General features: G+C 45.4%; 1 long non-coding RNA gene across 1 annotated transcript in view; it reads left to right on the top strand.

Annotated features, from left to right (window-relative positions):
• The window catches only part of LOC311605400, a 38,854-nt gene extending 17,163 nt beyond the window's left edge, over window positions 1–21,691 (top strand). Inside the window, exons 2-3 of the long non-coding RNA XR_014781928.1 lie at window positions 20,541–20,712; window positions 21,003–21,691. This is a non-coding gene — a long non-coding RNA (uncharacterized lncRNA). The remainder of the gene's footprint in view (window positions 1–20,540; window positions 20,713–21,002) is intronic.
• Window positions 21,692–23,285: the final 1,594 nt, after the last annotated feature.

Below are 23,285 nucleotides of genomic sequence, written 5' to 3'. Positions count from 1 at the left end.
CCTGCAGTCCTTTGTCTAGAGTTGGGTCCCTGTGAGAATTCCCCCTTCCACATTAGCATGTCTATTGGTACTGTCATTGTTCAGGTCTTATATTGCAGATGTAGCTTCCTAGTCATTTCTAAGAGACACCCTTTCATAGCAGACTTCCTGAACCTCTGGCTCTTACCATCTTTCTTGCCTGTCTTCCATGATTTTTCCTGAGCCTTTGGTACCAGAGTTGTATTATAGATGTGTCCACGGGGCCTGAGTACCCAACAGTCTTTCTCTGTCTTTTGACCAGTTGTGGTTTTCTGTAATGGTCTCTGTCTGCTGCAAAGAGAAGCGTTTTTGACAGGGTGAGAGCCACCTATGGGGGTAAGGATAAATGTTTAGAATGAAGCTAAGAATCATGCCTGTTTACTAAAGCGGCATTGGTAGGTTCTCCTATAAGGCTTATAGCCTCACTAGCCCCAGGTACCAGGTATGATTTCCTTCCTGTTGAGCAAGCCTTCAACCCAATTAGACAGCTATTACTTACCGCCAGGATATGAGATGGTCAAGTGTTCTTTGTGAAACAATCAACAGACTTTCAAGGTGGTGAGAGCAATCACAGGAGCCCATGAATCTCTGCCCAGATTGCAAATCTCAGAATCCCCTTGGATGTATGCGATGGTGAAAACTTTGTCTGGACTGGAGGTAGACCCTTGTTGACCTATCCGTACATTAGAAATGATGGTCTGTCTACTGGGGACGGAGAAGCATGCATGTGCTCCCCTTCCACTTACTTGTTCACAGTGATGGGCTGTGACTGTAGCAGAAGTGACAGCTGAGCAAATACCGCGTTGTGTGACCCAGCAGCTGCACTTGAACTGGTCAGTAGTTAGGACCAACTGCCTAGCCTCATGGGCTGATGATACCCAACACAGTCATTGACCTCTTTTCTTCTTGTGCTCCAGAAAGCATCTGAGGGCTATGAGACTTTTAGCAAGGATGCTGTGACCCTCGTGCAGTCCGACTCTAGTTTTAAGCTACTTAGAAGCCAGTTCTGAATATATATCCCACCTTCTTCTAATTAGCTCTTCACCAGTCTTCCCTTTTCTGGAACACTCTCAGAAAGGATTCTATTTCTCCTTTGGTTTATAGGAATTAAGCACGCACGTCATTCATGTTTGCTGGAGCCCAACGTCTAAAGACAGTGTGGTTCTCCCTAACACATACAGGACACAACTCCTTTCTCAGAGTCCCTTCACAGTGCTACGCTGTCTAACTACCTTGCTCTCTCTGTCAGGGATCCCACTGATCACCAGGGCCCATGCTCCATTACTCCTGCTGCAGGGACATCTAGGTGTAAAATGTGTGAAATCTGCTTCCTTGGGAAGACAAACTGTGGAAGGATCTTTTTGATAATTTGTGATATCTCATGCTATGCAGGATGTGTTCATTCTATGAGCTCCGTCAGCTAAATGCACTGTAAGGTTTGGCGCTTGTCAAATAACACACCGCCACACCTGAGGAAGCAGCCTTGACAAATGGCTGGAGGTAAACAATACAAAGCCTAGCAGTTTGAAAGGAAGACAGTGGGAGGAGAGGCCGGCCATTGATGTTCTTGGCCCAGGCTGAGCTGAAGTTTCCTTCTTCTTAAATAAAAGACGAGGATATGATCTGTATGGACCCTGTAAGATTTCATATTCTCTGTCATTTTTTTTGAAAAGTTATTTTTAAGCTCACAAAGGTATTGTGGGACCCTTATAAAAGTTTCAAACAAGGTAGAATTTTCAAGTGAAAAGTGATTGTTTTTCTTTATCCTTCCCTAGGGCTCTCCCCTCCCTGAGTCTTTTGAATTCCTGTGCACTACATGTGTGCTTTCATGCATGTAGGAATACATAGAGGTTTGGCTTGTGTGAAAACTATATATATAGATATAGATATAGATATAGATATAGATATAGATATAGATATAGATATAGATATAGATATAGATATAGATATAGATATATAGATAGATATATAGATAGATAGATATAGATATGGATATAGATATGGATATAGATATGATATAAGTATTTAAATATATATATATTACACAGACTGTTTACAGCTTTACTGAATGTTATATTACTGGTAGCTTTATATGTCATGAAAGCAGAAGATACTACTATGGAATGAGGAAGGAGAGCAGCAAGAGGACGAAAAGAGTAGGATAAAGTATAGCACCACACACACACACATACAAACACACACAAATACACATACACACACACAAGCACACATGTAAAACTGCCATAATGAAACTCATTTCTTTGTATATTAACTAAAAACTCAACAAAAATTAAAGCAACAGAATCCCCACCAGAATTTTTCCTAACATCCTTTCACTCCAGGACAACTACAGTTTTATCCTCCTAATGAGCTACACAATAGTGTATGAATATAAGTAGCCTGTGAAGTTACCATTATTCCTCCACTGAAGGCCACTTAAAGCTCTCCTTACTTTTTCTTCTATATGAAGTGTTGCCATAAGCATCCTTGTACATTTATCTTTGACTGTGTACTTAAGTATTTTTGTCAGATATCCCTAGAAAAATTTCTGGACCCAAGAATGTTAACGTACTGTTTTAAAGGATTTTACCAGCTAACTCCTCAAAATAATTTTTTTGACATGAAATGTTTGTATGTATTTATAGGATATGGTACAATGGAAGATCTAATGCATGCATGCAATATATAATGATCAAAGCTGTGCTATTAACACCTCTAACTCCTTAAACTATAATCATTTCTATATATTGGTAACTATACTCTTCCAGTTATTTTAAAAATACATTGTGGACTATAGTTCGCCTTTACTACGCTATAAGGCACAAGAACCAATTCTCCTCCAATCACGCCTTGGTGACCCTAACATACCCTCTCCTATCCCTGGGGGAACAGTAGAGTGATTGACACGTCCAGCTCCTGAAACACAATCAGCATGGTACTTAGTACCAGCTGGGAGTTGTCCAGTTTAATGACTTGGATGAAATTTGGCTCTTTATAACCCTCAAATCCATGCTACCCCCTTCCCATCAAAAGGAAATTTATCTTCTAAAATAAGGAACAAAAAAAGGTATATGGAGGCTCGATGGTCAATTTATCACTGGCAATGAGATTCAAATTGCAGGTTTCTAGCAGCTCTCAGTCTTCCTCACATGCAGACCCAGAGTAGGTGTGTGTGTGTGTGTGTGTGTGTGTGTTGGAGGTGGAGGTTGTAGTGCAATGTGCTTTAAGATATAGAATCTTACCGTTAATATTTTATCAAATAAGGATGTTCTTGCAAGTTCTGTTTTCAGTATAATTAGTTCCACTACTGGGTACACCAAACACTCACAATGTGAGATAAAAACAACTGACACACAAAACAAAAAACAAAACAAAACAAAACAAAAACAAAAACAAACAAACAAAAAAACCCAACTGACACTATCACATCATCCCCAGTGTCATTTGTCATTGATTCGTCTCTGTGACGTCACATGTCACTGTCTCTGTCACTTTACACAACCGAGGAGACTGTCCCCTCTACTTTTGCTTCTTGTGTTATCTGATACCTTGTCACAGTCTCGGATGTGACTCTTGTTAAAGATTTCATTGGAAAGCCTCCAAAAATAAAGGACCTGTTAGGGAAGCTGGCTCGGCACACTGTCATGCACCCAGGAGGGGCTCATTCTGTGCTTCATGAGATGAATGGCCTGAAAGCCAAGGGTAGAACTGACAGACGGAGGCTGAACACGGGATTAAAAATCCTTAAACCAATGCACTTTGAGTTTATGCATATGCTTACCCATTGCATTTTAATGTTTGTTTGTTTGTTTGTTTGTGGAAACAAAAAATTGCAGCTAAACTGACAACAATTCCACCTCTCACTTGGGATGTGAGAGGGTCAGTTCTAAAGGACCATGAGTTTTTCCTTGCTGTGTGACATGTGCTTTGTGGCTCGTTTGTGTGGTAGGAGCCGGGATCATCGAAGAGCAGAGTGACAGTGAGGATGGTCATGGTCACAGAACAGACAAGAAGCGTTTGTGGGTCCCGTTCCTGGGTAAGGAAGGAGAGGACAACACACCAGGATTCAATTTCTATTCCGGATTCTTAGTCACCACTGTCTCTCTATGCAGGACACAGCCAGTATGCATGGGGAAAGAGGGCATTGCTTTGCCAGAACTACATGCAACTCGGGTAATTCTAAGCAGTCTAGAGCTCCTGGGTACAAAATGCATCATGGTAAGTTTTGCTAACTGAAGCACACTTACACAGGAAGACCACACCTGATAGGATGATTACCCAGGACTTGCTCACACAAGAACCATTTTGTCTGCTCTGGCTGGTCACCTCTCAGTAAAAATGCTTCTTTGCATGCCCTGTTCTAGTCTCTCATTATCGTCAGCTTGTATGTGAGTCACAGAGACCCAGGGAAATTAAGGAAATGCATAAAGTCCTATGGCTTAAAAGGGCAAAAATCAAGTTTGAAATTAACCGCTGTGAAAGAGAGCCCGATTCTTTAGCCATTCTACTCCCCCGTCTTCCAGTAGGAGCAAAGTTCAAGGTGTGGCCAAGGCCATGGAAGAGGAGGGTAGGTCAGGCACTGGAGCTTATGGCCATCATAAGCCCCTCACTCAACGAGCGGAAGAGGACTCGAAGGTGGAAGTAGAGACCGATGCTGCCTGGAACAGCTTGACATAGACAGGCTTAGTGTGTCAAGTCCAATGTCAGACCTGATGCTACAGTAGGCATGAGACAAGCATACTTGCCTCGACTTAATACGTGTGTGATTTGTGCTCTGCGTAGCAGTTGGAAACAGAGCGCTTTACTTGGCTCCTTGGGAGCCACCAAGCTCTCTGCGTGGAGCTGTACCCCAAGGCAATGCTGCACACGTGTCTCTGTTGACAACACTTGCCAGTGAGTCACTAATAAGTAAGGGAAGCGGACCTGAGGTGTCCGTGGTCGATGGCTCGGCTATCCGAGCACCACTTCTCTTAGGAGAGAAACCAGCACATTTATAGGACTAATGCTTTCTGTTTTCGTTCTGGAATGCTGCAGTTTTACAAGAAGGCAAAAGCCTCTCAGAAAGAGGGGAAATGTGCAAAGGTTCAGGGAAAGGGATGAACTGCAGGGTGGCATGTGAAGAGTTGGGAGGGGTTTGGGTGGTGGCTGGGTTCTAAAAGAACCTTGGCTGGGAGCTGGGGCCTCTCCACTCATAAGTATGAGGGAAGTAGATTTGGGGGATTCGATCTCCACTAAATTTGTAGTGTCCACATACTAAAATCTCACCTATCCAATTATACATACGAGCCACAAGGAACGTCCCAACCCTGTTTTACCCATAATAAAATGAAAGTGCATCAATACAACTGGAAAAGATCTTTCCCTAGAAGGTTCCTGTCCTCTGAAGAGCTGATGTCTCCTCACAGTTTTCCAGTCTCTGAGGTGACGTGATTCAGCCGCCAAGAATGGATCTGCTTCTAGGTAGACCCATTAAGGCATGCTGTTACGAGCTGAATTTCGTGCTCCTCAAACTCACGTGTCAGAGTTATCACACTCAGTCCTTCAGATGAGGGCCATGTGCGGAGAGACTTTGTTTACTTGGTGTGCACAGCAATGGGCCGAATTATGTTTTCACACATGTACATTATTGTATTTTGCTCATGTTCATCCAATCCATGATCAAGTTAAAATAATGTCATTTGAAGGAACATTAATCCCTTATCCCCTCAACATGACAGATGTCCTTAGGAAGAACACAGACACACACACAGACACACACACACACACACACACACACACACACACACACACACACACACACACACTGGAAGCCATGTGAAAATACAGGGAAAGAACAGTCATCTAGAAGAAACCAACACAGAGGATGCCTTCATCTAACACTGCATCCAGAGCTGTAAGAGAACAAATGCTTGCTGTGGAAGGCACCCAGACTGTGGTGTCTACCATGGCAACTGAAGCCGTGGAATCTGCTTGCCATTCCCAGCCACACCACAGCAGGACTTCCCACTGGACCCATCTTACTAAGCACCCACACACACAACCCAAGAGGCTTCCACTCACTCTCACTTGAGGTAGCCAAGGAAGGCAGTGAGCTGCCTCCTCCTAGCCTTCACAGGAGAACAGGAAGATTCAAGAAGGAGAGTTCTCAGAATAGATGGAGCATCCCTTGAGGACAGGGCTGGGCAGATACTGCACCATGTGTGCTTTGGTTAGTTTGAAGGGCATGAGAAGAGAAGGAAGAGGGATCAGGTCCCTGCAAAGGCCAGCCTGTACTGTTAACATAGCTCCCCTCAAACACTGGCAGGTGACATTTGGTGAAGGGACGGACAGCAGATTTTTTTAAGCTCTTGGCCCAGTTCCTCCATGCCCCATAGATATGGGAGTCTTGGAAGGACACAGGCCTACTTTGGAGACCACCACTTTTAAATCTTTTCCACTGCTCTTATTTTCCTTCTCACCAGGGTCTAGAAAGCCTCCCTGGCTGTGAATAATATTTACCTCTGTGTGTGTGTGTGTTCTACCTGATTATGCATACTGTGTGATAGCCACCACAATCAATGCTAGATGCCTTTCTCTGTTGTTCTCCATCTAATTTTTTTGAGACTGTCTCTCACTGAACCTGGAGCTTCCTGATTTGGCTAGACCAGTTGACCAGTAAATCCCAAGAACCCTCCTCTCTTTGTCTCCAGAGCTGAGATTGCAACACGTGCCACACAAACCAGTTTTATGTGAGTGTGGGGAATCCAAATTCAGGCCTTCATGCAAACACTTTGCCCTCGAAGCCATCCCCAGAGATGGTGGATATTACTTATTATTATTAATTTGTATCAGGTTGCATTAATTTGGACAGGCCTCAGAAGGAGCTCGCATCAGCACAAAACTGAAGGCAGCCGATGTGTTGGAATTAATTGGGCCAGGAGGCTGCGGTCCCCTGGCTTCCAGGGCCGGTCTTTGTGGATTTTTCTCTTGCTCTCTCCCAGCAAGTGCTGGGGCTGAGGGATGTCTCGGGCCTTACTCTGCATGCATTTGAAAACAGCAGATGAAAGCTGCTGCTGGAACCAGCCTAATTGGAGAGAACTGAGTTTAGAGGTGTGGGCTATATCTAATAAGTAAGTTGGGAGAGGAGCAGTGTGCAGAAGAGGGGGTGGAGCAGGGCTCTTTTTTTTTTTCTTTTTATAAAAATGTGGGCCTCCCCACAGTCTTTCCTTGTCAGCTGCTGCCTTACAGATGGACCCTTTAATTGAATTTCCCTACAAGCCTGGAGGAGGGAGTCATTTCAGGTCCAGGAGCAATTGAAGTGAATCCGATGGTTTGGGTTTCTTTTCATCAGTAGCTGAGGGCCAGGTGGGCAGTTGTCAGTCTTGGCATTTTTAATCTTCTTCCTGGTCCCTCTTTTATTTATTTATTTTTTTCGTTCACCTGAAGGTTTGTCCTCCTCTGGAAGTCCTGACCCAGGGTTATCTCACGATATCCTGCTCTTATTCCCAAGGGCAAGCTTAGAAATAAATTGGAAAGACGGGATTTTATTTAACTCCATTGCATTCATTGAGCTTTTATTGAGCATCTGATATATGTGGAGGCCTGGGCGCCTCAGAGAAGGAGGAAAAGGGGAAGCTTATTGGCTGCCTCTGGAGAACTTAAGCCTAACCGCGAAGAACATTCTTCTTTCCTATCTCTCTCAAGAATTTCATACGCGAGTACAACATATTCACATCATATCTACCTCTCCTTCTCCTGCAACTCCTCCCATGGGACCCCCCCACTCCCTCTCAATCCGTGGCCTCTTTTTTAAACGTGGTTACATGGATATACATGTGAAGACAGGAATGCAGCCTGCTGAGTCTGTTTAGTGTTGCCCATATGTCTATTTGGTTTAGGGTTGACCACTTGGAATTGCACAATCTATTAGGGCTCCTCTTGGGGAAGACTGGTTCTCCCTCTGTCAACAGCCGTGAATTGCCTGTAGCTCTTCATCTCGGGGTGGGGCCCTGTGAAATTTCCGTTCACATTGGCATGCCAACTGGTGTTGTTATTGTGCAGGTCTTTTTTGGGCAGCCATAGTTTTGAGAGTTGATGGAGACAGTTTCCATGTCATATATAGAGACACTATATTGTACCAGATGTCCTGGTCCTCTGGCTTTGATCATCTCTTGCTATCTCTGTTTATCCTCTGAGCCTTAGATGTGCAAGTTGTGTTGCACAAGCATAACGTGAGGCTGGGCACCCATAATCCTTTGTTCTCTGCATTTTGACAAGTTGTGGCTTTCAGTAGTGGTCTCCATCTACTACCAAAAGAAGCAGGGAGGGATGAGAGCGACACTTCTCTGTGAGTGTAAGGATAAGTAGTTAGGATGCAGTCAGAAATGGTACTGGTTTGGGAATTTGCAAGTGGTAGGTTCTCCCCTAGGGTCCATGCCTTTGGCAGCCACATTTAGTTGATTGGGTTTACAATGCCAGGCATGGATTCCCTCCTATTGAGCAGGCCATATGCCCACTTATATAGCTGTTAGTTGCCCCCAAGATGTAAGTGCTACCATGGCAAAATATCCCCAAGGAATAAAACTCTTAAAAATAATAGCAGAAAACAGACAGCAAAACAATAAAGAAGAGTAACCAAAGGGCAACAGGGGCAGGATAAAGTCCTAAATTCAGTATCAAAGACTAAAATGTAAACATAAGAATGCACACCATAAGAATCCCCTTGGAGACTACTCCTTCATTGCTGGTGGGAATACAAACTTGCCCAGCCACTTTGGAAATCTATCTAGTGCTATCTCAGAAAACTGGGAATAGGGCTTCCTCAAGACCCAGCTATTCCACTCCTTGGAATATACCCAGAAGATGCTCCAGCACACAACAAGGACATATGCTCAACCATGTTCATAGTGGCTTTATTCAAAATAGCCAGAACCTGAAAACAGCCTAAGTGTCCCTCAGTAGAAGAATGGATAAAGAAACTGCGGTTCATTTACACTATGGAATACTACTCAGCTATTAAAAACAAGGAAATCCCAAAATTTGTGGACAAATTGATGGAACTAGAAATGATCATACTGAGTGAGTTAACCCAGAAGCAGAAAGACTCACATGGTATCTACTCACTTATATTGGTCACTAGTCCAAGAGGCATGTCCCATGAAAGTCTTCACTTATCAGGAGATTGGGATAGATGTGAGGACATCCTATTCAGACTCTAGGTGAGAGAAATATGAAAGAATGGGGAAATAGAAGGATCCAGAGGGTCCTAGAAACCTACGAGAACATCATGATGGGTGGATCTGGGCCCAGGGGTCCTGCTCAAACTACTGCACTAACCAAGGATAATACATGCAGGTCTTTGGAAACCACACTCCATGTCCAGCCCTGTCTTAGTGCTCTTGTTTTCTCGAGGTGAGTCTGGAGTATGGTTTTTTTTTTTTTTTTTTTTTTTTTTTTTTTTGAGGAGTGGTTGCTTGTATGTTTTAGAGATGGAGTCTCACTGTGTGTCCCAGGTTGGTCTGTTTCCATCTGTGACTCTCCTGCTGCAGCCTCCAAGGATGGGATTTCGTGTGCACACTACCATGCCTACCTCTGGTGTATGGAATTCCTAAGAACTCTAATTTCTTCCTTACAAAGTACCCAGCTTTGTTTCTTATCATCGACTGTAGCCATTTCTCAGGGTTTGGGGTTCTCTTTTGTTTGAATAAAGGTAATTTCAGGCCAATGACTATCATAATAACTTTAATGTATTTACCCAGAAAATAAATGTGTGTGTGGGTTGGTGGGTAGGGGAAGGGAGGGGTCTAATAAATAAGGACACTAATAAAACTGGAACTAGATAATAAGGTTGACTCAAAAACGAAAAATGAATGCCAAAAGCTAGGTCTGCCTCCCATGTCTGTACCCAGCCCTTGTCAAGGCTGCCTCAGAACTTTTCCCCACTCAAGGCTTGGAGTGTGGACTCCACAAACATTTTTCCAAAGATCAGCCCATGCCACCCACTGCTAGCCACACATCTTGCCTCCTCTATTTGAAAAACAAAAACAAACCCTCTTCAATGCACGTATTGATTCATAAGTAATGAGGGCCTTTGTGCTGGTGGGCACAGCCAGCGGGCCACATCTGGCCTGAGCTTGGTACTCAGAGACTTCTGCAGTCATAGGGAAGAGGAAGATATTGTGTTCCCACTGCTTCCCCAGGGAGGGCCCCAGCATCACCTGCCAAGGGATTCCAGGTCAGTCTTCAGGTGGGAAGGCTTGCACACTGAATGCTGAATGGTGAGGAATTCGTTGATCGTAGCATAGCACTGTGCTACAAATGTCATGGTTTTGCTGAAATGATGATTCATTGTAGGCCATCTCATTCTGAGCACTCTGTGCCAGACAATTCTTTCTCACAGGGAGCTTTCCTATGCACTAGTAGGATGCTAAGCAATATTCTGGCTTCTACTCACTAGATGACAGAAATCATCTCCAGATATTGCTAATCTACCTCTGAGTGGCTAACTGCCCCGGGTGAGGATCACTCACTGTTTCTGAGTTTGATTTGTTATGCCTCCATATTGACCCTGTGGGGCCACTGGCCTCTAGTTCAGGGTGGCACTAAGTCTAAAGGCAGTCTTTGACTGAGGTCATTCCAGGCTATGCTGCCCCATCACTTGAAGTTCTGGGTGACAGGATTGACCCTCCATAAGCCAGTACATCTGAATATGAGCCCAACTAATGAAGGACAAAAGCAGAGGCCAACTCCCTGGGTCTTGTGTTTCCTGGGTTGATTTGCTTGGAAACAGGGCAGTGGGCATAAACCTCAGGAGGAAACCTTTCAAGCCTTGCCTGGTCATCAATTAGATATGTAGTCCCCCAAAGTGACATCAACTCTCTAAGATTCAGTGTTATCTGTAAAATCTATGACATAGGATCTGGGGAGAATTAGACAGGGTGTTAAATCAGGTCCTACCCAACTGTTGGGCACTAGTAGGTTTGCTCCATCCACACCATTTTGGTCTTAACCTTTACACAAGCATAGGTTTTTTATCTGAAATAAAACCGGAGAGCGCCAAGCAATGAAATTCTACTAAGCAGAATAAGTGATTGTATTTCCTTATGAACTTGGCATAAGCCAACCCCTTTGTGAATCTCCAAGTAGTGCACACACCTGTGAGATCTGGGTAGTTTTTTTGCGTCACAGTGGGGCCAGGTGTCTGTCCTCAATGAGCTTGCCAGCAGGAGCTTTTTCAAAGGCCAGCTTGTCTGTCAGGTGTACAGGTGTGCCTGGGCTCAGCTTACAGCCTGGAGTCAAGGTCATGGTTGCCTGGGTGGAGGAGCTTCCCCCTCCCCCTTCTAGGGACCGGTGCTCTTTATCAACCTACATTACAGCCTGCTACACCAAGAGCCTGCAGAGGCCAGTGAATAGGTTTCTCACCCCACTTATACCAAAGAGCCATGAACTGGAGCTCCTGTTCAAAGGATCCTGGTGCTCAATTCCCATCGAGAATCAGGCTGGGAAGAATCCTGACAAAGATTTGGGTCACCAGGCAGAGAAAACCAGGGAGACAGATACAGCTGCCCTGTGAGGGCCTCATGCCTTTAGAGAGTAAAAGCAAATGAGCAACAGCCAGGTGATTCAGCCACAGCTAGGCGATTCTGGGGCTGGCAATCTTGTTTGGGATTGCCTCTGTTCCTCACTCCTTTTCCAAACCTGCATCTTCCCGACTCTCTCGAAGATGGGTTTGGGGGGTGGGGCAGTCAGAATGGGATAAATGTGGATGTCCTTCCAATCTGAAAAGCTCTCTGATGATTGAAATGGGAAGAAGCAGCTTTTGGGCAAAACGGAGCCTGAGGGTAATTCAGATTTCATGTATTCACATCCCTGTTCTCCGTCAGAGTCATCTGGGTCCTAGAATAATAACTGCCAAATGTTCAGCATGCAGCAGGTTACTTCTGGTGTGGCTAAGGAGGGACAATTATCAGAGGAAACACAGAGAGCCTGAGGAGACATGCTGCCGCTCCCCTGTACCACTGGACTAAGGCATTTGAGCTCTCCAACGGAAGAAACTCAGTCAGCAGCCTGCTGAGACCCCACTGGGCTGGAGGCAAGGGGAGAGCTGTGCAAAGTTTGTGAAAATTGCATGAGTTAGGCACAAACTCAACTGGGCTAATGAGGGCTGGTGTTAACACAACCCTCTGACGACATCACGCTTATACTGCAGACTAATGCTTTGAGCCAAATTTGTAAACAAAAGTGTGTGTGTGTGTGTGTGTGTGTGTGTGTGTGTGTGTGTGTGTGTGTATGTGTGTGAAAAAAATGATGGCACCACCAGGAACCCATTTGAATGTCACCTAATAGTTAAGACGGGACACTCTAGAGCCAGGTCAGGGTTCAAATCCTACCTAATTCATTTTCTAGCTAAGGGACGATACTTATTCTGTGCCTCGGTTTCTACATCTGTACAGTAAGGAACAAAATGGTACCTTGTTTTAGTTCCTCAGCATCATGAGTTAGCACTAGAAGGCAGAGTTCTGAAATCAAAGAGTCGGGAGGATACCCCTTCTCTCTCTTGAGGCCTTAAGCCTGTACTGTGTCCAGGATCTCATGAGACTTAATCATCAGACCAAGGCAGACTGGATTTCTCGCCCTTCAAGAATCGGCAAAGACTGAAATGACTATCTATAATCCTAGTATTTGGAAGACTGATCAGGAGTTCAAGGTCATCCTGGGCTATGTAGTAAAAGTATGCTTTAAATTTTTTTTTAAATATAAAATGTTTTCAGATAGATATACCCAGAATCAGCCATTTACAGACAAAATTGGAATGTGCCTACTACACATATAATCTCTGTTATCAATTCTGTAAAGGAGGTCTTACTGTATTACAGGTTGGACCATGGGGCAAAGAAAGTCTAGGATTACACAGTTGAAAGGCAGCACAGGGTTCCAGAACAAGGCTAGCCCTTGGCTATCTGCCTTTCAGCTCTAGAGACTGTGGTTTCATGTGTGCTGTTTCCTGTGTACTTTAGGATGCTAAAGTGATGTTTAATAGTTAAACATTTAGCAATGCTGCAGTAAGCTCCCTTTAGCTATATATGCACCTCCTGAAGGAGGGTTCTTACGGGAGAATCACTGTGTTAGAGTGGGCATGTCATTAAGGCTTTGGCACATCGTGTCAAATTGCAGCGATGAGGGAAGGAATTCTCAGGAAATGAAAATGTGATCATCCGAGGCATGAGATGGAAAGGAAATGGATGCTGGAAAGTAGCAAACACTCCAGATGAATGGAACGCACAGTGCTTGAGGGCAAGGGCCTGAAGAGCCACCTCTCAAGTGGCCAGCTCCAAGCTTAGGAGCAATCAGAAGGCCAGGTGAGGGATTGCCTAGTGACACTCAACCCCCAGCATGCGCTTTTGAACATGGGAGAGAAGTGATCAAATTCTGCCTAAAATAATTTCTTCAAGGAAAATGTCCTGTTTCTCATGATTTGGCACCATACCTACTTCAGCGCCAGTAGACAGGGGAGGGGAAGGGCTCCTACCTCACTTTGTTTTTACATGATGCATTCTTGAAATTACCTACCTTAATATATAGGGAATAATATAAAGAATAATATATTAGAAGTTATTACATATTTATTATATTCATGTTCTAGAAATATATAATAAACAATAAAATTATGTTTGTAACATAGTTTCTAATAGTGCAACGAAGAATGCAAATGAATGCAATTTTGTCTGGAGTCACCCACTTCTTGCACGCTTTTTCATATTTCTACTCAGTGTTTATGCAAATGCCAAGGTATAATAACAATGGTGTGTTGTCTGTATTAAAATTTCATATAAGAGCTGGGGGTAGTGGCACATGCCTGTAATCCCAGCACTCTGGGAGCCAGAGGCAGGCAGATCTCTGTGAGTTAGAGGCCTACCTGGTCTACAAAGGGAGTCTAAGTCTAGGACAGCCAAGGCTACACAGTGAAATCCTATCTCAAAAAACAAAACAAAATTTCATATAAGTACAATTATATGTGCATTCCACTGCAATTTGGTTCTTGTTTCACTGTCTTTTTCTTTAAAAAAGAAATACAGTATTGGTACCTGCAATATCGATTTCTTCACTACCATCTCATCTTCCAAGTTTGAAGTTCACTCATTTTCTCCTCCCTCTTTTTTGTCAGTTTGCTTTTAAAATGTTGCTGTTGTAAACAATGCCATGGTGCTGTCTTGACGTTATCCTCCATCTATGCTGTGTTCAGGCCAAGAGCAGCAGCCTTCTCAACGGAAATGCCTTCTCTGAGTCACGGAAGGCTGATAACCGAGTAACCGTGTTTGCGAGCTGCCCATTCCAGATGCAGAAATGAAAGGATCATGTGCTTTGAGGAATGGTTGCCTTGGGATGGGAAAGCTGAATTCCTTTTTTTTAAATGTAGAAAAAGACTTTGTGATATATTTTAGAAACTGGATTGCTGTGCACAATTTCTCTTTTACCTGGAGGTGCCAAAAAAGCTGTAGCAAGCGTGGACTTACTGTGACAGAACCCACAGCTCCATAGACCTGTGAGCCAATGGGATTGGGGGGCGGCAAATACTCAGATTGGAGAGATGCTTGCTGCTCAGAAATGAGTAAAGCAGCTTTAGGATGTTGAACTAAGATGGTGCTTTTTCTGTAGTGCCCAGCATGGAATTTCTTGTTTTATATTTTCATATACTACAACATTTGGGTTTCTCTTTCCGAATTTCCTGTCTAATCCTTGCTCCATCCAATTTATCTCTATTTGATCATTTGTCTTTCTCTTGTCAGTTAGTTGGTAGACATTCTTGACTTATTGTCGCCTTCCTTTTCCTGAGAACTGTATAGAAATGCTTGTTCAGCCCCAGAGAGGAAGAGCAACAAGAAACCAGAGAGACGATTTCTTTGGGTCCGCAGGTGTGTGTGTGTGAGGAGTGGCTTACAGGGCTAGGAATGGGTCAGGCAGCTGCATCAGAGGACCGTTCCTCACACCAGCTCTTGGAAGCTGCCTTAGTGCTTCCTGTGTGGGCAGCTACATTATTAAAGGACCTCCTCTTGTCCAACAGTTGCGGAGCCTGGTTAATCTTGACTGTTTCCTAGCCTTCTGGATCTTTCTTGGGAGGCTCCTGAGCTTCGTGACCCAGCCTCCCCTCCACCAAACATCATTTCAGTCCCTAGGAAACAGCTAGTTAGTGTACACTCTGATGCTGATCTGAATCCTTAATGACTAGCAGCACAGGGGGCTGCCTGATGGCTCAGGGAGCAACAGTGCTTGTCACCAAGTCTGGCCACCTGAGTTTCATACCTGGAACCAACAGGAGGAGAGAAACAAGTTCCAAATAGGTTGTCATCTGACCTGCACATGCACACCGTGGCACACGTGTGCTGCGGCCCCTGACAGTGAAATAAACAAATAGTAACTGTGACAAAGAGTATGGATAATCTTTGAAAATCCCCTTAGTATAAATTTTAAGATGTGCTGAGTCCTACTAGGTTAAGGTCAGTGTAGAAGAGGTGGGGGGGGGGGAGAAGAGAGGGAGAAGCTGGGGAAGGAGGGGGTGGGAGAGAGGGTTTTCCTGAGGGGCAGTTACATCCATTCGATAGATAGGCACCGAGTATCTCCCGTGAGTTAGACTGTGGGAGAAGGTGTGCAAACAGAGAAGTAACAGAGATGCTTGTGTACTCTTCAGAGAGTTGCCACTTCTAGAGGAGACGGCCATTTAAGTTCACTTTATGGCCTCATAAGTGCCATCGTAGCTAGCCACGTGTGACTTTTAATGGAATGGTAGAGTAAAGGAGAGTAAGGATGGCTGCTGCCCTGAGCCTCAGATTCCACGCAAGGCAGGCCCCAGAGTGACAGCCCAGGAGGTAGTCTCCCGTGCTGCCTCCCTGTGCTAAGGCACCTGGCAGAACCAAGCCCTTATTAAAACCACATTCTGTGCCCCTTGTCCCTTCACACCTCGCTGAGCAAGGCGGCTTTCTGCTCCCGTCCCATCAACTGCTCCCCGCAACTGTCTAGAAAGACTGTCACACTGCACTTGTCCGGAGCTGCAGGGTAGCCAGCCATGACAGCTGGTGATTCGAAGGACCCGTGCATCTGCTGCTGTCTCCCTGCCAGGCCTCCATGAAGAATGTGGGGGCCTGTGTGTACAGGGATGATACTACTGATCCTCCAACCGTGGTCTCCAAGCGCCGCGTTGCTTTTTTAAGTGGCTAGGGATTGCTTTTCCGCTGGCCTACATACACACTGATGCCTACTTTTTCCTGGGACCCAGGGAGCACATTTACACTTGGTTTATAACTACAAGGAGCCCTGGAGTCCTTGTCAAGAGAAGAGTGTTTTGGTGGCATTTCTGTCACATACTAGCTGGGTGGCCGTGGGGAAGTCATTAGGCCTACATCTCTTTCCTCTTATGTAAAAGAGGAAAACAATGCCTGTCCTGACTCCCAGAGACATATGTATAACATTACTTTTGAAGTTGATTCGGGAACTCTCGAGCATCAGGCAAATAGAAAAGATTGTAATCATTTGCCAAGACAGAGCTGCACTGTACTGGTACAGAAGGCACGGTGGAAAGGGGACCATTAATTGCATCCTGTGGTTTCTTGGTCCACACAGCTGGGGCCCAACACAAATGGGCACAGACCTTTGTTCGCAGACAGCTGAGGCATTCAGGCCTAATAAGAGGAAATGTAAGAAAAACAACCAAGAATTCTCCTCAGATTTCTAGAGCCATGGACTGCAAAATCAGATGATCAGGATGGGTTCAACCACAGAGACCCGAGGCAGGGATGTGAGGCATAGAACTTAGCTCTGTGGAACATGTGATCTCACTCACTTTGAAACCACAGATGGATAGGAAGTAGTATATGATGAGCCCATGAAAGCACGTCACGCTAGACAAGGTGGAAGAACAAAGAAAGTTCTGTTTACCATGGGCCAGGAGAAAGGCCATAATGTCATGTGCTCATGAGAGTGCGCGCCCAGCGATGTGGAGTCCTCCAGACAATCCAGGAAATGGAGGCCTAAAAAGATGAGATGGTTTCCTGAAAGTCACACAGCCAATTTCTGACTGAGATGACACACTAGTCTAAGATGATTCTTCCTAACCCAAGTGTGATCCCAGAATCCACCTGAGTTAAAAAACAAAAAACAAAAAACAACAACAAAAAACCCACAGTGCAATTATCATGCTGTCTAGCCTATTTTTGACCCATTAAGATGCTTTGTTAAAAAAAATTTTTTTTAAGCCACCATTTTCCCTTTTACTTTCTGAAAGCAGAGATCTGAGAACGACGGTATAGATTTCTGTCACGTAACAATGTGAGAAGTAATGGAGTAAGATTGTATGTCACAGATGAAAATGCTGTATTTACGCCTCATTGTAATCCATTCATTGCTTTATGGATCCGGAGTCCCCTTGGGACTGCCACAAATCCACGTAATGTCCCTGAGTTTAGGATTTGGCATTCGGATCTCTGATTTAGCTGTCAGATATGTAAAATCACATGTCGCCAGACAACTCCCCAGGGATTCCACAGCTGTGCACGATGCAGAGCACAAGTTATTCACATGGCCAACACTAATTTACGCTCTCACGCTGGCCCCCTAGAGCTGCCCTTCTACTGCCATGACTAATTTTAGTGTGGCTCACAGGGCTCGGCTGGGGTGAATCAAGTAGCGTTTTCTTCTTGTGGATTTTTTCCTAGTTTTCTGGGGGTGAATTTCAAGGGATTCACCTGGGAGCTGGGGTTGTAGCTCAGTGGTAGAACAGCTTTCCTGGCTTTCAGAGAGAGTGAGAACTTGGATCTACTCCCAGATACACACACACACACACACACACACACACACACACACACACACACATGCACTCACACTCTTTAGGGAAATAACAATTACCTGAAGCATTGCACAATTCTAACCAACAGCTTCACCCTCTGAGCTTCTCAGACACCTCCACAGCGGCCATAATCTAAGGATACCACTCACCATGCAAATGAAGAGTAGATGCCTTTATCCCTGGACTATGTATCCACGACAACATCCTCTCTTACAGTCACATGAGCTCTGCCTGCAGGTGCTGAGGGGTTAGAAATGAATAACAGTTTTTTTTTTAACAGAAAAGTGAGTTGGCACATCAGCAGTCATTTCCCTCAATGCCAGTGTGCACTGAGAGAAAATCCTCCCCTGAGTGGAGGGGTGAAGTTAACAGTCTCCCCATTCTCTTCCAAATTGAGAGGAAATAAGAGGAGCGGGGGGAATGTTGAATCAATCAGAAGGTCTGGATTTAGAATCTGCCCCTGCCAGATGGCCATTAAAATCTTAAGAGTCAAGAACTATCTGTCTAGTTGTGCCTGCCTGTTACGTCACTCTTCTAGGCTCATACTCCATTTGTAAACGAGAATGACCACACCCCCAAGACAACTGTGGGATAACTAACACCCAGTGAGGGGTTTTGTAAAGGACAGGTATACTAGAAGCGAAGAAGAAGAAGGGTTGGGGGTTGGGGGGGTTGGGGGGTGGGGGGGTGGGGGGTGGGGGGTGGGGGGTGGGGGGTCTGGGGATACAGTTCAGCCAGCAGAGGGCTGGACTACCATACACAAAGCCCTGACTTCAGACTCTGATACTACAGAGAACCAGACGTGGTGGCACACTTCTGTAACCCCAGAACTCAGGATGTAGAGGCAAGGAGATCTGAGGCTTAAACTCATCCTCTGCTCCTCACTACATAGCAACGTCAATATGTTGGGCCTACAACATAATACTCACTGAGAGAAACGGAAAAACAGGGGTGGGTGGGAGGGAGGGAGGCAGGGAGGAGAGAGACAGAGACAGAGACAGAGAGAGACAGAGACAGAGAGAGACAGAGAGAGACAGAGACAGAGAGAGAGAGAGAGAGAGAGAGAGAGAGAGAGAGAGAAGAGAGAGAGAGAGAGGGAGAGGGAGAGAGAGAAGCTGGAAGAGAGATAGAGACAGACAGAGAGAGCTCTATGTGTTTTAATTAACTAGCAGGCATGATCAGCTTGTAGCCCATGGGCTATATGCAACCAGGATAGCTATCAATGCCACCCAACACAAAATCATAAACTGACTTAAAACATATTTTTTTTTTGTTTGATCGTGCAGTTCTCAAGTGTGAACTTTGGAGACGACTATACCACAAGTTCAGCATGCTGGGCCTGCCTGATTCTTTTCATCCCCTGGAAGTGTGCAATGCCAGCCAGCAGCTTCCAAGAACTCTCACCACAGGGAGCTCTTTCTAGATACGACAAAGCTTGAAAGTCACCTCTGTCTTCATAGGTGCCCTTTGAGATTAAAGCCACCTCCGCTGGCCTTCTTAGAACCAAAGAATGTCACTGAAAAGGACTTGCAGTCCCTTTGACATCACCTCTCAATTCTGGCCGCTGCCTCTGTGTCTGTTCTATGTGTCGAGGCACAGAATGAAAAAGCCCACTTTAGTTGAGTAGCGTGGAGCTCACCCTTTCTCTTCCCCTTCCTTCTTCCAGAACTCCATTCTCTGCCTTCCTCTCCAGCCTTCTCAGTTCTCTTCCTTCTTCTGAAACAAACATGGCTCCCGAGGGCTTCCTGTCTCTATGGGGTAATCCACTCAGCCCTTGCTCTGTTGCACAGAGAGCTCATGTCCACCAGCAGGTCGCTGAGCCTTTATGAAGTCAGGTTTCCACTCGCCAGTCAGGGACGGGGATGGGGGTGCTAAGTTCAGGGACCACTTTGAGAATTCAGTGGAGGAGGTGGGAGAAGGGCCTGGCATGGAGTTGGCATCCGACAAGACACATGTCTGTCCCCTGGCTTCCTTAGTGCACCTCAGCCAGGTCCTGTGGATTAGTTCTGAATCCGTTTCATGAATTAAAAAGGAGCAGGTCCTACTGCTGAATGAGGCCATTTCTGGACCTCCTCAAAGAGGACACCATCCCAGTTTAGAAGCCACGGTGGTCTGTATCTTGACCCTGTGCTTTTAGTTCACTTTCCAATGACCTGCTCATGGCAGCGATTCCTTCACACCCGCAGCTTCGCGGGCCTGTGTGTGTTCCTTGGGCTGGGCTGGGGGCTGGGCCCAGCTGTTGCCCTTCAACCCTCAGGCATGTGATGCCTTCGATGACATATGGATGAATGAGTGGATACAGAGGAAAATGCTATATGTAGATGGGAGATGTTTGAATGTAGACTCTCTGGGGAAAATATCTCAGGACACTGCCTCTAGATAAGTAAGATGTAGAGAGGGATGTAGGCAGGGTGGGTGGGAGGAATGGGATGTATCTTTCCTTTCCCTCTGCCGCCCCTCCCCCACTCCACTCCACTGCATCTACCCTGGTGATATGGGGGGGGGGTGTTTGTGAAAGCACTGGACTGCTCTTCAAGATCCCAGGCACGAGATGAATGCAGGCAAGGAAAGCCAAGTCTCTACTCTGTCTTTACTTAAACCGTCCTAGGGGCTGCAGGGAGAAGGAATGGACTTCAGTCTTTAGGGAGTCTAAACAAACTCGGAGGCCTTTTCTTATCTTTTCTTCAATTCTGGATATTGCACACAGATAGCTCCAGCTCTCAGGTAGCTAACAAGATCGACGGTGAACAGCGATCTGTCTGAGCCTCTTGGTCTAGGTGTGATATTCTGGGTCTAGCCTGTCCCAGCCCAGGGCGCCTCCACCTAGGACCCCCATCCTCAAGCCTGAAGAGACGAAGCCCATTTATCAGGACATCTGTGTAAGCCTTTACCAACGCCCTCCCTCGGTCTCTGTAGCCTTGGGGTTTCCCCAGGCAATGGCTGGGTGGTGGCGCCCGGTGTAATAGCCGGCTATTTGAGTCCATGTAGAGTAGTTTACTCATAAATGTTTTATGGAGATCTGCTCTTTTATAGGGGAGGAAAATGAAAAAGGTTGCCTCCATAAATGACTCAGTCATGTTGTGAAAGAAAAAAGGAATTGCTTGTGTCTATAAGCATAGGCTACGGAAGCCCGAGCATAGCTTTCATCATTCTCTCCTCCTCTGTGCAGCCGAAGGTGCTTACAGAACCAGAATCATCCTAGGTTCGTGACGCAGGGCAGCGGAGCCAGCTTCCCAATGCCCTACACATGCTCTCAATACCAACTTTCATCTCATGTTCCCGTGAAATGCAGTACGCACTACTGTTTAATTGTCCTACGCAAGGAGCTGAGGGCAGAGGGGTATGGAACTGGACTGGCTGCTTTGGAGCATACATTGTGGAGGGGAGTCAATGTAACCCAATGAGACATGAATAGCAACCCTTGGGCCAGTGATGGTTCCAAATGGGTGGAAGAGGCCATGAGGGAGATTGGAGACCCTTTTGGAGAAGACCACACTGCTGTTGTGGTTGACGGTCGTTAAGCTGAGACCAAGAGGTCAGCAGAAGCCCCACCCTCTGTCAGATCTCCTTCCTGTGTCAAACAGAGCCAAGGTCAAGGAGAATCTACAGCTGTGTGAAGCTGAGGGACAGAATCCAGCACTCTCCTTCAGTGCATATCTTTAGACTATTAAACAGATATTGAGAATGGTAATTATACTCACATTAAAGGCTTATTAAAATCTTATGATGACCTCTCTGGACCACAATTTCTTTGTTGGTACAAAGAAATAATAGCTGGCAAAGTGCTACTATTTCTTAGAGGCATGAAAAAGGCTTTCTGTTTGTTTTTAAACAAAAATAATGCAAAAATGTAATTGTAAAGTAATTAATATAGGAAATTATGAATAAAATAGAAAAAATTATTATATACTTACTATCTAGAAACAGCCATCACTAACTTTGATATGCGTATCTTTTAAGTTTTTGTGAGTTTTCTTATTTTTATGAAAATGTGAGTGCAGTGGGCATGATCTATCAACCTTTTAAAAATCAGATCCCATGAAAGTGAGGTGGCTTGGCACTTGCCACTAAGCCTGGGGCCATGGGTTTGGTCTGCAGACCTCTGGGTAGAAGAAGAGAACCAACTCCTAAAAGTTACCCTCTGACTGCCTGACCTCCTGGCACATGTAACTTCACATACAGGGGAGGGGAGGAAATGGAAGGAGGAAGGGGGAAAGGGAGGGTAGACAGAGAAAGAGGGATAGGAAAAGGAGGGAAGGGGAGGGAAGGAAGGAGGGGAAGGGAGAGAGAGGGAGAGAGAGAGAGAGAGAGAGAAAGAGAGAGAGAAGTTTCTAAAAATTAAAACCTAGATACCTTTCAGTTTGCTGCTAAGGTCAGGACAGCTGTGGTTTTCTCTCATTTTTAGTGACTACATAGCTTTCTACTCAAGTACGTCTTCAATAGATCAGACAGTTAACGTCTCACTATTGAAAATAAGATACCAGTAAGCATTATTTGACATCTCTGTTAGCCAACCACTTACTTCCTTGAAATTTGTGTTCAGAATGGAATTATGAGGCACTTGGTACATTAGAAAACCACAAGTTCGTTCCTGGACTCAGACCTACAGCTCTATTGTCTGAGCTGGGCTCAGCTCATTTGCATACAGTCCCTAGCCTCAGATTGATGAGTGAATCAGTGGGTGCAAGAGGAAGTGCTACCTACATCACCAGGGAAGAAGTCTGCCTGTGGACTATCTCAGGAGCCTGGTTCTAACATAAGACTTGGAAAGAGAGGCGCACAAAGCATCTGCTCCTCCCTTCTCTCCCCCACATGCCAGGCAGGCTCTCTCACCAATGTGTCTGTCCTGAGGAGAGATGAGTTGCCCACAGAGTGAAGTACTTTTCCAAAGCCCAGGCAGGAGGAAGCTGCTTTTATAAAGGAGAAGTGGTTTGTTGGTGGTCATGTGCCATGGGAGAGGCAGAGTAAGGGCTTAGGCCCCAGCCCCGCTGCCTTTAGAGACAGAAAGCCTAGAGGAGCCATCTTTCTTTTGGAGAAAGGAGGACTCTCGGAAGACTGAGGGGGAAAGGATAGTGATCTGAAAGGAAGGGGAAGAGAACGGGTGTGGAATAGGACTCCCAGCAAGTCTGTGACACTCTCCGGGTCTCCCTGGTAAACCTGGGTGTAACTGTTTGAATGGGTCTCCGGTGTCACATGATGGAAACTCAATCCTCAGTACTTAAGTGCTAACAGGTACATCCTTCTGGGAGGCATTCATGTAAGGAGGGCTCTGCTCCTGGGAACGGACTGATGCCCCTGTGAAAGGATGCAAGTCCATAAACTCCAGCTCTTGCTCCCTCCTCTTGCCTTCTACCTTCTTCCATGTGATGATGCAGCAAAGTGGAGCCTCGTTCACTGCTTGTGGGATGTTCAGTCTTCCCAGCCTTCAGAACCATTGTGTACGTTTCTCTGC

This window comes from Acomys minous, assembly GCF_964271855.1.
Source record: "Acomys minous genome assembly, chromosome: 9".
Classification (NCBI taxonomy): Eukaryota; Metazoa; Chordata; class Mammalia; order Rodentia; family Muridae; genus Acomys; species Acomys minous.
This window is presented reverse-complemented; position numbering and strand designations above follow the sequence as displayed.